Source organism: Balaenoptera acutorostrata, chromosome 1 (assembly GCF_949987535.1).
Source record: "Balaenoptera acutorostrata chromosome 1, mBalAcu1.1, whole genome shotgun sequence".
In the NCBI taxonomy this organism is placed as follows: domain Eukaryota; kingdom Metazoa; phylum Chordata; class Mammalia; order Artiodactyla; family Balaenopteridae; genus Balaenoptera; species Balaenoptera acutorostrata.
Window position 1 is genome coordinate 78,980,897 of NC_080064.1, and position 16,193 is coordinate 78,997,089.

The window sequence follows — 16,193 nt, forward strand, 5'->3', positions numbered from 1 at the left end:
GATTGATTGATTTTGGCTGTGTTGGGTCTTCGTTTCTGTGCGAGGGCTTTCTCCAGTTGTGGCAAGCGGGGGCCACTCTTCATCGCGATGCGCGGGCCTCTCACCGTCGCGGCCTCTCTCGTTGCGGAGCACAGGCTCCAGACGCGCAGGCTCAGCAGTTGTGGCTCACGGGCCCAGCCGCTCTGCGGCATGTGGGATCTTCCCAGGCCAGGGCTCGAACCCGTGTCCCCTGCATTGGCAGGCAGATTCTCAACCACTGCGCCACCAGGGAAGCCCTGTATTGTCTTTAATTTATTTCATCAGTGTCTTATAGTTTTCTGCATACAGGTCTTTTGTCTCCTTAGATAGGTTTATTCTTAGGTATTTTATTCTTTTTGTTGCAGTGGTAAATGGGAGTGTTTCCTTAATTTCTCTTTCTGATTTCTCATTGTTAATGTATAGGAATGCAAGAGATTTCTGTGCATTAATTTTGTATCCTGCTACTTTACCAAATTCATTGATAGCTCTAGTAGTTTTCTGGCAGCATCTTTAGGATTCTCTATGTATAGTATCATGTCATCTGCAAGCAGTGACAGTTTTACTTCTTCTTTTCGAATTTGGATTCCTTTTATTTCTTTTTCTTCTCTGACTGCTGTGGCTAAAACTTCCAAGACTATGTTGAATAACAGTGGTGAGAGTGGGCACCCTTGTCTTGTTCCTGATCTTGGAGGAAATGCTTTCAGTTTTTCACCATTGAGAATGATGTTTGCTGTGGGTTTGTCATATATGGCCTTTATTATGTTGAGGTAGGTTTGCTCTATGCCTACTTTCTGGAGAGTTTTTATCATAAATGGGTTTTGAATTTTGTCAAAAGATTTTTCTGCATCTATTGAGATTATCATATGGTTTTATGCTTCAATTTGTTAATATGTTGTATCACATTGATTGATTTGTGTATATTGAAGACTCCTTGCATTCCTGGGATAAACCCCAATTGATCATGGTCCTTTTAATGTGCTGTTGTATTCTGTTTGCTAGTCTTTGGTTGAGGATTTTTGCATCTATGTTCATCAGTGATATTGGTCTGTAATTTTCTTTTTTTGTGACATCTTTGTCTGGTTTTGGTATCAGGGTGATGGTGCCTCATAGAATGAGTTTGGGAGTGTTCCTCCCTCTGTTATATTTTGGAAGATTTTGAGAAGGATAGATGTTAGCTCTTCTCTAAATGTTTGATAGAATTCACCAGTATAGACATCTGATCCTGGGCTTTGGTTTGTTGAGAGATTTTTAGTCACAATTTCAATTTCAGTGCTTGTGATTGGTCTGTTCATATTTTCTATTTCTTCCTGGTTCAGTCTTGGAAGGTTGTACTTTTCTAAGAATTTGTCCATTTCTTCCAGGCTGTCCATTTTATTGGCATAGAGTTGCTTGTAGTAGTCTCTCATGATCCTTTGTATTTCTGCTGTGCCAGTTGTTATTTCTCCTTTTTCATTTCTAAATCTGTTGATTTGAGTCTTCTCCCTTTTATCCCTGATGAGTCTGGCTAATGGTTTATCAATTCTGTTTATTTTCTCAGAGAACCAACTTTTAGTTTTATTGATCTTTGCTATTATTTCCTTCATTTCTTTTTCATTTATTTCTGATCTGATTTCTTTCCTTCTGCTAACTTTGAGGGTTTTTTGTTCCTCTTTCTCTAATTGCTTAAGAGGTAAGGTTAGGTTGTTTATTTGGAATTTTCTTGTTTTTGAGGTAGGACTGTATGACTATAAACTTCCCTCTTAGAACTGTTTTTGCTGCATCCCATAGGTTTTGGGTCGTCGTGTTTTCATTGTCATTTGTTTCTAGGTATTTTTTGATTTCCTCTTTGATTTCTTCAGTGATCTCTTGGTTATTTAGTAGCGTATTGTTTAGCCTCCATGTTTTTGTATTTTTTTACAGTTTTTTCCTGTAATTACTATCTAGTCTCTTGGGTGTGTGGTCGAAAGGACACTTGATACAATTTCGATTTTCTTAAATTTACCAAGGCTTTATTTGTGACCCAAGATATGATTTATCCTGGAGAATGTTCCATGTGCACTTGAGAAGAAAGTTTATTCTGTTGTTTTTGGATGGAATGTCCTATAAATATCAATTAAGTCCATCTTGTCTAATGTGCCATTTAAAGCTTGTGTTTCCGTATTTATTTTCATTTTGGATGATCTGTCCATTGGTGGAAGTGAGGTGTCAAAGTCCCCTACTATTACTGTGTTACAGTCGATTTCCCCTTTATGGCTGTTAGCATTTGCCTTATGTATTGAGGTGCTCCTATGTTGGGTGCATAAATATTTACAATTGTTATATCTTCTTCTTGGATTGATCCCTTGATCATTATGTAGTGTCCTTCTTTGTCTCTTGTAATAGTCTTTATTTTAAAGTCTACTTTGTCTGATATGAGAATTGCTACTCCAGCTTTCTTTTGATTTCCATTTGCATGGAATATCTTTTTCCATCCCCTCACTGTCAGTCTGTATGTGTCCCTGGGTCTGAAGTGGGTCTCTTGTAGACAGCATATATACAGGTCTTGTTTTTGTATCCATTCAGCGAGTCTGTGTCTTTTGGTTGGAACATTTAATCCATTTACATTTAAGGTAACTATCGATATGTATGTTCCTATTACCATTTTCTTAATAGTTTTGGATTTGTTATTGTTGGTCTTTTCCTTCTCTTGTGTTTCCTGCCTAGAGAAGTTCCTTTAGCATTTGTTGTAAAGCTGGTTTGGTGATGCTGAATTCTCTTAGCTTTTGCTTGTCTGTAAAGGTTTTAATTTCTCCAACGAATCTGAATGAGATCCTTGCTGGGTAGAGTAATATAGGTTGTAGATTTTTTCCCTTTCCTCACTTTAAATATGTCCTGCCACTCCCTTCTGGCTTGCAGAGTTTTTGCTGAAAGATCAGCTGTTAAGCTTATGGGGATTCCCTTGTGTGTTATTTGTTGCTTTTCCCTTGCTGCTTTTAATATTTTTTCTTTGTATTTAATTTTTGAAAGTTTGATTAATATGTGTCTTGGCATGTTTCTCCTTGGATTTATCCTGTATACTCTCTGTGCTTCCTGGGCTTGATTTACTATTTCCTTTCCCATGTTAGGGAAATTTTCAATTATAATCCTTCAAATATTTTCTTAGACCCTTTCTTTTTCTCTTCTAATTCTGGGACCCCTATAATCCGAATGTTGGTGCATTTAATGTTGCCCCAGGTGTCTCTGAGACTGTCCTCAATTCTTTTCATTCTTTTTTCTTTATTCTGCTCTGTGGTAGTTATTTTCACTATTTTATCTTCCAGGTTACTTAACCATTCTTCTGTCTCAGTTATTCTGCTATTGATTCCTTCTAGAGAATTTTTAATTTCATTTATTGTGTTGTTCATCATTCTTTGTTTGCTCTTTAGTTCTTCTAGGTCCTTGTTAAACATTTCTTGTATTTTTTCCATTCTATTTCTGAGATTTTGGATCATCTTTACTATCATTACTCTGAATTCTTTTTCAGGTAGACTGCCTATTTCCTCTTCATTTGTTTGGTCTAGTGGATTTTTACCTTGCTTTTTCATCTGCTGCATAATTCTCTGTCTTCTCATTTTGTTTAACTTACTGTGTTTGGGGTCTCCTTTTCGCAGGCTATGGGTTTGTAGTTCCCCTTGTTTTTAGTGTCTGCCCCCAGTGGGTGAGGTTGGTTCAGTGACTTGTGTAAGCTTCCTGGTGGGGGGGACTGCTGCCTGTGTTTTGGTGGGTGTAGCTGGATCTTGTCTTTCTGGTGGGCAGGGCTGCATCTGATTGTGTGTTTTGAGGTGTCTGTGAACATAGTATGATTTTAGGCAGCCTCTCTGCTAATGGGTGAGTTTGTGTTCCTGTCTTGCTAGTTGTTTGGCATGGGACGTCCAGCACTGGAGCTTGGCTGGTTGTTTGGTGGAGCTGGGTCTTAGCATTGAGATGGAGATCTCTGGGAGAGCTTTCGCCAATTGATATTAAGTGGGGCCGGGAGGTCTCTGGTGGTCCAATGTCCTGAACTTAGCTCTCCCACCTTGGAGGCTCAGGCCCAACACCTGGCTGGAGCACCAAGACCCTGCCAGCTACACGACATGGAAGAAAAGAAAGAAAGAAAGAAGAAGAAGAAAAAAATAGACAGCACCCCAAAACAAATAGTAAAAGCAAAACTAAACAAACAAAATCACACAACGAAACACACACAGTCATAAAAAAAAAAAAGAAAGAAATGAACAGACAGAACCCCAGGAAAAATGGTAAAAGAAAACTAAACAGACAAAATCATGGAAAGAAACATACACACACACACACACACACACACACACAAAAGGAAAAAGAAAAAAAAAAGGAAGAGAGCAACCCAAGAAATAAAGAAACCCACCAATGAAAACAAGCCCTAAAAACTAAGATAAACATAACACCAAAACCAAATCAAACACACAAAGCAAACCCCAAGTCTATAGTTGCTCCTAGAGACCACTGCCTCAGTTTTGGGAACATTCATTTTCTATTCAGGTATTTCACAGATGCAGGATTTATCAAGCTGATTGCAGGGATTTAATCCACTGCTCCTGAGGCTGCACGCAGAAATGTCCCTTTCTCTTGTTTGTTTGCACAGCTCCTAGGGTTCAGCTTTGGTTCTGGCTCCGTCTCTGCATGTAGGCTGCCCTCAGGCATCTTTTCCCCACCCAGACAGGAAGGCATTAAAGCAGCGGCTGATCAGGTGTCTCTTGCTCACTCAGGCTGGGGAGAGGGAGGGGTATGGTAGTCATAATTGGAATGCAGGGTGTGCCTGCAGTGGAAGAGGCCGGCATGACATTGCAACAGCCTGAGGCGCGCCGTGTGTTCTCCCAGGGAAGTTGGCCCTGGATCACGGGACCCTGGCAGTGGTGGGCTGCACAGGCTCCCAACAGGGGAGGTGTGGATAGTGACCTGTGCTTGCACACAGGATTCTTGGTGGCAGCAGTGGCAGTGGTAGTGGTCCACGCCCGTCTCTGGGGCCCAAGATGATAGCCGCGGCTCGTGCCCATCTCTGGAGCTTGCTTAGGCACTGCTCTGCCATCTTTGGGCACACAGAACAGGAAGCCCCTCTTCTCGCGCACCCTGAAACAATGGTCTCTTGCCTCTCCGGCAGGTCCAGACTTTTTCCTGGACTCCCTCCTGGCTAACTGTGGCACACTAGCCCCCTTCAGGCTGTCTTCATGCAGCCAACCCCAGTCATCTTGGGGTCTGACCTCTGAAGCCCAAGCCTCAGCTCCCAGCCCCCACCCGCCCCAGTGGGTGAGCAGACAAGCATCTCAGGCTGGTGAGTGCTGGTTGGCACCAATCCTCTGTGTGGGAATCTCTCCGCTTTGCCCTCTGCACCCCTGTTGCTGCACTCTCCTCTGTGGCTCTGAAGCTTCCCCCTCCCTGTCCCCGCAAGTGAAGGGGCTTCCTAGCATGTGGAAACTTTTCCTCCTTCACAGGTCCCTCCCAGAAGCACAGGTCCGTCCCTATTCTTTTTTCTCTGTTTTTTCTTTTTTCTTTTGCCCGACCCAGGTACATGGGGATTTTAATGCTCTTTTGGAAGTCTGAGGTCTTCTGCCAGCATTCAGTAAGTGTTCTGTAGGAGTTGTTCCACATGTAGATGTTTTTTTGATGTATTTGTGGGGAGGAAGGTGATCTCCATGTCTTACTCCTCTGCCATCTTGAAGGTCTCCCATAGTAAGTTTTCAATAAATGTTTGTGGAATGAATGAATGAATAAACTAATTAAGAAAAATTATTTTATGTAAGCTCTGGGAGAAAATACAGCATAAAAGGTGCTACTCATTTTCTGCAGTTTTCCTATGTTAGCATCTCAGCTATGTGACAGAACTGACAGATCGAATCAGGGCAAAATCCTCACCTGGTGAACATGAGGTCAAAAATCAGCTGAGTTTGTGAACTTCTTTCCAGACTTTGTGTGGACTCTGAGAGATTTAACCCTGGAGCTGGAAGCAAATGGACAACCCATCACTGCTGATGAGCACCTGGAGTTTCACTGAAGCTAAAGCAAGGTTACTGGGCCTGATGATTGGCTAACATAAAAAGAGAAAACAATATCACAATGACCATTTCTATGTAGGTGCTGAAAATTATAATTTCATAACTTTGTTATCCTGACTGTTCTGTTAGAGGAAATGAAACATTCTTTAGATGAATCAATTGGGTCTAATTTTAAGTTACCTCCTTCTTGGAGAAGAAAAGAAATTTCATTTCTCTACCCCTTTAATTTTTTGGTCTGATCCATGATTAGTTAATATTTACCTCTTAATATAGGATTTGTGCAAATTACTAAGTTGAAGGGTCATATATTTGAAGCAATCAGCCTGAAGTTGTACTACCTCTAATTTTCATTCCTCTAGGTACTGATAAAAAAACTAAAAGCTTTAATGAACCTCAGTTATGTATCCGAAAGTTCTTCCCAGAGAAGAAGTGCTTCATCTTTGACCGCCCTGCTCAGAGGAAGTACCTCACCCTCCTGGAGCAGCTACAGGAGGAAGATATGAACCCTGAATTCAGAGAACAGTTTGAAGACTTCTGCTTCTACATCCTCAGCCATTCCAAGGCCAAGACTCTCTCAGGGGACATCACAGTCAATAGGCCTTGTGAGTCCCTCTCACTGCCCCTCCTTACGTGGACTTTCCTATTGCTCATTGTAGACAATGGAAGTGGGAACCATGAGGGTTACTTCTGACAAATACAGAGTCTAATGATGCCAAGGAAAACATACCACAAGGATCACATTGTGAATTTTACATGGGAACTAAAACTATTTCTAGTGTTATCTAATATTCACATGAGCAAGGTGAATAAAGGAAAAGAACTAGAATCCAGCCTTCTCAGCTCCCTATTTATGAAATTTCCTTCCAGGAGAACTATAGATTGACAAAGTCAGGAAAAGGCAAATACACCACGTATGTGAGGCTTTGCCGTTAACCTTAGCACAATTCTCTTGTTTATCAATTCAAAAATATGTGAATTGATTAGGAGTGCCTGCAATGCACCAACCACTAGGCATAATCCTCATTCGAGCATGATGGGAGCAAAAGGTATTTAAACAATTTATTTAACCATAATGACAAGCAGTGATAAGTACAATAAATCAAAATAATACACCGCTATGAGAAAGGAAGGGGTGTAGGCAGGTGGGAGAAAATTTGCATTTGAAGGCAGAGAATATTTGTCTCTGAAAGTGACATGTAACATGAGAACTTAAAAATGGGTAGGAGTTAATCAGAAGAACAGTCAGAGTAGTTTTCAGACAGAGATAATATCATGTGAGAAGGCCTGAGACAGAAAAGATCTCTGCAATGTCAAGAATGTAAAGGCAAGATAGTGTGACTTGAACAAGAGTAGAGTGAATAAGAGTGGTGTCATGGTTGGAGAAGTGTGCAGGGAACCATACCTGAAAGGACTAGTGGATGACTTCAAGGAGATTAGAGTTTGAGCCCAGTGAGAGGATCTTGAAGAATTATAGGCACAGAGGTAATGTTATATAATTTATGTTTAAAACAATCCTTCTGAGTATTTTGTAGATAATGTTTTGGAGGAATGTACATGAAACAATAAGAAGATGAATGATATTTACAATATTTTAATAATAAATAGGGATTATGCTAGGCTAAGACAGTGGCAACTGAGATTGTCAAAATAGATAGAATCCACACATATTTTGAATGTCAAATTCATAAGTTTTGATGATGGAGGGCATATGGGTGTGTGGAAGGAATTAAACGGAAGTGTCAAGCCTGACTCCAGGGTTCTGAGCTTAAGCAACTGCTTGAACGGATGTTATTTACTAAGAGAAATACCTGGAGGAAGAATTGTTTTCCAGAGTGGATGAAGGTGTTTAGTTTTGGATTATTTAGTATTTTCCTCTGATGTGTACAAGAAGGAATACCATCCAGATATTTAAATACACAAATCTAAAGCTTAAAAATCAAGCCAAAGCAGGAAATTAAAATATATGTGGTACTTAAAACTATAGAAAGAGAAGGCCCAGGATTGAGTCCCCAACACTGATAGTTGTAGGGTGACCCAACCACTCCAGTTTGCCTGAGGCTGTAATTTCCTGATATGTGAGATTTTCAATGCTAAAACCAGCAAATCCCTGACAAAGCTGGTTGAAATGGTCACATTGCATGGAGCTCTGATGAGAGAATATCTAGGAAGACCCTGTTATTTAGGCCAGACACAGGACTAATGGCCTGCACCACATGTACGCATACACTCACACACATACACGTGCTCTTGTACACTTGTGCACTAAACTGTCTCCTTGACCTTTTTCATAAATTAGAAGTTAGGAGGGAAATAGAAAGAAGGCAGACAAAAGGGAGATACAGGAAGGCTAAGAAAAGATCAAGACCTAATATCTCATCACCCAAATATCCTTATTCTAATCCATTCATTCCAACATCTTCCTTTTGGTTGAGGGAAGGAGAAAGAAAGAGCAGCTTTAAACTCCTCTGAACGAAGAGGTTAACAAAATATTCCATCACAATTCTTTCTCAAAAAGTCTTTAAAACTACTGTTTGTGACACTTGAAAAGCATACAAAATACTATAGCAGTTGATTCAAAATAATTAAATTTACATTCTCAAGACTAAATAGAATACATTTTTGGGACTTCCCTGGTGGTGCAGTGGTTAAGAATCCGCCTGCCAATGCAGCGGACACGGGTTCGATCCCTGGTCCAGGAAGATCCCACATGCTGTGTAGTAACTAAGCCCATGTGCCACAACTACTGAGCCTGTGCTCTAGAGCCTGCACGCCGCAACTGCTGAAGCCTGCATGCTCTAGGACCCATGCTCCGCAGCAAGAGAAGCCACTACAATGAGAAGCCTGCTCACCACAGTGTAGAGTAGCCCCCACTCACCGCAACTAGAGAAAGCCATGCACAGCAATGAAGACCCAACGCAGCAAAAAAAATAAAAAATAAATAAAAACCATCATTCACTTAAAAAAATTTTTTTTTAAATAGAATACAGTTTGTTCCTCTCTCAACAACTGATAACTACTATTTCTTAAAATCCCCTTTCTTAGGTCTAGAGACCCTGGTGCTGACCTTTGTCAATGCCATCAGCAGTGGGGATCTGCCCTGCATGGAGAATGCAGTCCTGGCATTGGCCGAGATCGAGAACACAGTCGCAGTGCAAAACGTCATTACCCATTATGAAATGCAGATGGACCAGAAGCTGTAGCTGCCCACGGAAACCCTCCAGGAGCTGCTGGACCTGCACAAGGCCAGTGAGAAAGAGGCCATTGGAGTCTTCATGAAGAACTAACTCTTTCAAAGATGTGGACCAAGTTTTCCAGATAAATTAAAATGAGATATTTGCTATTCTGGTTCATGAGGGGCAGAAAAAATATCTTGATATGAGTAATCCTCCCAGACTCAAAGACAGCCGCACTCAGTTATGTGTACTCGCTTGCAGTCTTTACTAAAAGAATAGACTGCTCCTGACCTTATTCCAAGAGACTATGGTACAATGACTGACTGATGATTACAAATATCTTCTTCTGTTAATTTCCGCCCTCTGGATGCCATATTTTAAGCAAACAAGTAAACTGTAAAACTGTATTTATATGAGATTATTTTATTTTTTTCATTTAAAGTTAGTCAAAGACACAGTACTTTCATGTTCCCTGCTAATAATCTGGGAGGATTCACTTCTTTCTGGAAACCCTAAAAATGTATTTTGTTTAATGTAAGGCAACAGTAAAACATTCAGAAATCCAGGAAAGAGAAATCAATCATAAAAATGCTATTTGAAGACATGAGTCCTTCCAAATTAAGGAAGGATTGTTGCATGACAAATACTCAATCACTTGATGGTTCACCATCCCTTCCCTGGCTTGCAGGGCAGGATTTTACAAATCATACCTTGCTGCATTCAGAATTTTGATGAAACTAAATAGTGAAGGTCAGTAGACAATGGACATTTTTCTAGACTAAAGAAAAAGTTTAATGTATAAGTTCTCTTTAATGTTTTAATGTAGGTAAATGTTACATTAGACTTTCGTAATACAGAAAATACCTGGGGTAAAGTCTCCATTACCTTCATTAACCTTATACTGAGAAAATATGCAAAAATATTATAATTTTAAATGTACCACTGATATTGACACATTAATGAACATTTATGGAAAAGTCACTGAACTTAGCACTTTACATCACCACATATAATCCTGACAAGATATCTGTGACATAGATATAATTTCCCCTGTTTTACCAACAAGGAAACCTCATTTTAATAAGGTTGAGTGTCACTAAATCACAAAGTGGTGAAACCAGGAACTCCCTGCAGGCCTGTCCTACTGGATATTTGTGCTCTAAACTATTTCTGAAATTAGAGACTTGAAAAAAGAAGTTTCATATGGAACAGCATCTGTGCTTTGAGAATCATTCTCTGAAGCAAGAGAAGTATGGAAAAGAAGCTTCAGATAATCACACAGATGTAGTTTTTAAACCAGCACTCTGTTTAGGGGTATTCTAGAATCTCCCAGCTTGGTGAGGGGTGTGTCATGTTTATACGCCACAATCTTTGCAGGAGAAGCATTTCCCAGTAATTTATGTGTGGTTAACATCCTAGTCATGTCTTACTGTACCATCTGTGCAATTTTTTTCCCTTCACAGGAACGGTTAGAAGCAAAGCAAGATGACTTTTTTTTTTTTAAAGATTTATTTATTGATTGATTGCTATGTTGGGTCTTCGTTTCTGTGCTAGGGCTTTCTGTAGTTGCGGCCACCCTTCATCGGGGGGCCACCCTTCATCGCGGTGCGCGGGTCTCTCACTATTGTGGCCTCTCTTGTTGCGGAGCACAGGCTCCAGACCGCAGGCTCAGTAGTTGTGGCTCACGGGCCTAGTTGCTCCGCGGCATGTGGGATCTTCCCAGACCAGAGCGCGAACCAGTGTCCCCTGCATTAGCAGGCAGATTCTCAACCACTGCGCCACCAGGGAAGCCCCAAGATGACTTTTGTAAGCAGAATATGAAAGCATCCTCAGATTACTGCATGGCTTTACTTCAGGATACTACTGGCCGTCTATGTGAAGATGTGAAGCAAGGAACATTTTCTAAACCAGGAGGTTATCGGTTTTTCGTTTGGAAGAAGCAAGAGCTAAAGAATAAGTACTACCAGACCCCCAGAAAGGGGATACTGGTAAACTACCTACTGAACACCATTTCTTGGGCCTTGCTGAAGTGACTCTTTCAAACTACAGTGGGAACAACCAAAATGTGATTGGTAAACAGTGCCTCTACCTTTCATTGATCCATTCATTGATTTATTCAGTAGGAGAGACTACCATGGGATGAACAGCAGATTCCTTCTTGGAAGCACAGATGGAGCCCCCAAAAGTGTTTGTAGAATTTATTCAATAATTTAGTCATTCAATCATCCAACTATTGTCTATTCAGGCCTAACGATATGCCAGATATTATCAAATTTCTGGGGTTAGGGCAATTAAATAAGAACAAACTAGTTCTCTCAAAGTATTCATCAAGCAATCAACAAATTATAGCTTACAGAAAAAACTAATAATAATAACAGCTAATACATATAAAGCATATTTTGTTTCAGACAAATGAATGGGCTTAACTCATTCAATCCTTACAACAACGTCAGGAAATACATATTGTTAATATCCCCATTTTATTAATAAGAAAATTGAGACACAGAGAAGTAAAATAACTCACCTGAGAATGTACAGGTAATAAGTGTACAGCTGGACTGGAAAAGCTTATAGCAACTCTGTGCTCTTAACTATATTTCTGTGCTGGTATACTCAGGTGATATCAGTTAGAATTAAGTTTGGGCACATATTACTCAAAAACAAAACAAAATAAAACAAAACAAGAGTGGCCTAAAATGGCAAAAGTTTCTTTCTCTCTTACATATAAGAAGTAAGGCAGAGGAAGTCCAGGCTGCCATGACAACTCCACAATCATCCTGTTCCCAGGCCCTTTCCTTGTTCTGCTCCAGCACTTTAGCACCCAGCTTCCATCTTCAAGGTCAGTTTATGGTCTAAGATGGCTGCTAGAGTTCCATCTATTACTTCCACATTACAGATGGAAAAAGATCATCCTGTTCCCAGGCCCTTTCCTTGTTCTGCTCCAGCACTTTAGTGCCCAGCTTCCATCATCAAGGTCAGTTTATGGTCTAAGATGGCTGCTAGAGTTTCATCTATTACTTCCACATTATAGATGGAAAGAAAAGGGAAAAACAGAAGAGTAAATGTCTCTGGGTCAGCTGTCTTTAAGGTGTTCTGCAAAAAGTACCATATAACACCTCTGTGTAAGTGGTATTGGCCAGACTTTAATCGTATGGTCACCTCAGCTACCAAGGAGGTTGACTAGAAAATGCAACATTTTATCACGGTCCACAATGTGCCCTGGTGGAAAAAAATGAGTTCTGTTTCTAAGGCAATGGGGAGAATAATATTTGGGTGACTCCAGAAGTCACTATCACAGTGACAAAAAGTGCCCTGAAGAAAAACAATGTAGGGTACAGGCATAGGAGAGGAAGGAAATGTGGTACTATTTTATATGTAGGTTTTTAGAGAAGGCCTCTCTCGTGAGGTACAGTTTCAGAAGAATCCTCAAAGAAGTCAAGGAGTGAGCCAAGTGGGCATCTAGAAGAAGAAAATTTCAAACAACAGAAAATCCCAGAAGGATAAATTGGTTTATGTTCTAGGAATAGCAGGAAATGTGGCAAGAGGGCAGTGAGCAAGGGAAGAGGTGGCAGGAGGTGAGGTCAGAGAGATGCTCAGAGGCCAAATGCTAAACAAAGTAGTATCCTGGAGGCCACTGAGAGACGTTTCAATTTTACTTGGGAAGAGTTGGAACATCAGCAGAGGATTTGGTGCATCAGAGTGAAGTGATCTTTCTTAAAGTAATATAACACAACACCAGCTGATCTGAGGAAAACAGACTACAGGGGAGCAAGAGTGGAAGGAGGTAGGGAGACCAATTATGAAGCTAATCTCATGGTCCAGGTAAGAAGTGATGATGTCTTGGACCAGGTTGTCGGGAGGAACAGGTGACAATTGATGGGCCTTGGCTGGTTTTATCTTGAAGTCAGAGCAAACACCATTAGCTGATGATGGTACCTGGGACTTGGGAGAAAAAAAAGACATAAAGGATAACCATAAGGTTTTTAACCCATACAATTAGAAGACAAGATTTACTAATTAAATTACTAAAATTGGGGTGACTGAGAATAAAGCAAATTTGAGGATGGATCCAGAATTGGGTTTTAAGCCAGTTTAGGTTGAAATGGTATTTAAATTCTAAAATGGGTGCTAAAATGAAATTGAATTAAGAGACATACTGCTAGGTTTTACTTTGACCCATAGTTTCTATTTCCTAATTCTAATTTCCTCTGTTATCAATAGGCAGAAGAGATACTGAAGAAATATTTGGATTCCAAGGAGGATGTGGCTATGCACTTCTACAGACTGATCAGTCACTTACAAAAAAGGAAAAAGAGATTGAAGGTGAGAACAGCTGAAAACACTCTAGATAGCTGGAAAGCCCTAGAAATGTTAATGTTAGCCACAGCAGTCCACCTGGAATATTACTATAGAGCAAAAAATATCAAGTATAGATCATAGCTTTAGGGGATTCTTTTCTTAACCAATATTTATGTTAATCTGTCTTCTGATTACTCTTCTGATTACTCAGTGCAAAAATTACCCAAAGAAGTTTTCTATATGAAATAAGAATAAAACAAACAAGCAAAAAGGGGTGAATGGCAAAACAAAGCTATAACAATTTAATCCTCATATTTCTCTGCTTATTTTTCTTCTTCAGTGGAGTGGAGAAGTCTGAATCTGTAGAAGCTGCAAACAAAATTTTGGAGGAAATGCAAAAGAAGAATGGGCAGATAATGCAAGAAAAAGAAAAGAGTTGTCATGAACATATGAAACAGTTGGCTGAGAAAATGGAAAAGGAGAGGGCCCAGTTAATGGCAGAGCAAGGGAGGGTTCTAATGCTTAAATTTCAGGTATTCGATTGTGTTATCTCCATTCTGTGCTGAATCAAAAACACTGCTTAGTTTTTGAAGGAACGTCCATACTGTTCTCCATAGTGGCTGTATCAATTTACATTCTCACCAACAGTGCAGGAGGGTTCCCTTTTCTCCACATCTTCACCAGCATTTACTGTTTGTAGATTTTTTGATGATGGCCATTCTGACCGGTATGAGGTGATACCTCATTGTGGTTTTGATTTGCATTTCTCTGATGAGTGATGTTGAGCATCTTTTCATGTGTTTGATGGCAATCTGTATGTCTTCTATGGAGAAGTATCTATTTAGGTCTTCCACCCATTTTTGGATTGGGTTGTTTGTTTTTTTTTTATATTGAGCTGCATGAGCTGCTTGTATATTTTGGAGATTAATCCTTTGTCAGTTGCTTTGTTTGCAAATATTTTCTCCCATTCTGAGGGTTGTCTTTTCTTCTTGTTTATGGTTTCCTTTGCTGTGCAAAAGCTTTTAAGTTTCATTAGGTCCCATTTGTTTATTTCCATTACTCTAGGAGGTAGGTCAAAAAGGATCTTGCTGTGATTTATTTCATAGAGTGTTCTGCCTATGTTTTCCTCTGATCCAGGAATCCCACTACTAGGCATATACCCTGAAAAAATCATAATTCAAAAAGACTCATGTACCACAATGTTCATTGCAGCACTATATACAATAGCCAGGACATGGAAGCAACCTAAATGTCCATGGACAGATGAATGGATAAAGAAGATGTGGCACATATATACAATGGAATATTACTCAGCCATAAAAAGGAAAAAAATTGAGTCATTTGTAGAGACGTGGCTGGATCTAGAGACTGTCATACAGAGTGAAGTAAGTCAGAAAGAGAAAAACAAATACCATATGCTAATGAATATATATGAAATCTTAAAAAACGGTACTGATGAACCTAGCGGCAGGGCAGGAGTAAAGACACAGACATAGAGAACGGACTTGAGGACACAGGGTGAAGGGGAAGCTGGGATGAAGTGAGAGAGTAGCATTGACATATATACACTACCAAATGTAAAATGGATGGCTAGTGGGAAGCTGCTGCATAGCACAGGGAGATCAGCTTGATGCTTTGTGACGACCTAGAGGGGTGAGATATGGAGGGTGGGAGGGAGACACAAGAGGGAAGAGATATGGGGATATACGTATACATACAGCTGATTTACTTTGTTTTACAGCAGAAACTAACACAACATTGTAAAGAAATTATACTCCAATAAAGATATTATAAAAAAAAAAAAACACTGGTTAGAAGTTAGAGCACTAGGTTAATTTAAGAACTTTTCTAGCCCAAACACTAGCAGACATTTCATTCTCTTACTGCTTCTACCCCTGACCATCTCTGGTTACTAAAGGCTATTTACTTGCAGGATCAAATCTCATGGAGCCCTTCATTACTAAATTACTAATAAACCATAACTATTCATTACCAGGCACTGCACAGTGACTTTACAGATATTCTGTGATCAAATCCTCATGTTATGTTACAGATACATGTTATATTGTCATGTTCCAAAAGAGGAAATTGTAATTTCATGAGAGATAAGTAACTTGTCTGAGTCCTTCCTTGTGGGAAAATATCTGGCCTGTCTCACCTAGTGAGTGGAGTCCACAGTGACTGTTTCTGCCATACCTGGTGACTTTATCTCTGGAGACACCCTAATGAGTAGGAAGACTTCATGACCATCTACACAATTAACTACATAATTAAATACCCAGGCTGCTAGTACTCCATGCCCTACTCCAAGTCTATATTGATTTGGGTTGTCCACCCAGAGATACAGTATGGACCAGTGCAGACTTGATGTCAACTGTTTTCTATTACCTCTGCCACCAAATTTTGGAGACTGTTATTACATTTCCTGATCAAACATCTGCTGTGATTCTGAATCATGTAGTAACCTTCCTATTGGATTTCATCCATCTTCCTTACCTCCTTACCTTAGATGTGTATTTAAGAGTCCACACTACATAGATCAGAGTTGAGGGGGTAAAAGAGTTTTTCCAGAAAGACTGTGTTGCCTGTGGCTGAAGGGGGCCACAAAATTAATTCTGGGTCACTAATATTTTAGAAACTATAAAGCGAAGAACATTTCTGCAACTAAAGCAAGCCCAGAAAAATTATTGACAGGCATAGG

General features: G+C 39.9%; 1 pseudogene; it reads left to right on the forward strand.

Annotated features, from left to right (window-relative positions):
- The window catches only part of LOC103005628 (guanylate-binding protein 2-like), a 50,699-nt pseudogene extending 35,568 nt beyond the window's left edge, over positions 1-15,131 (forward strand).
- Positions 15,132-16,193: the final 1,062 nt, after the last annotated feature.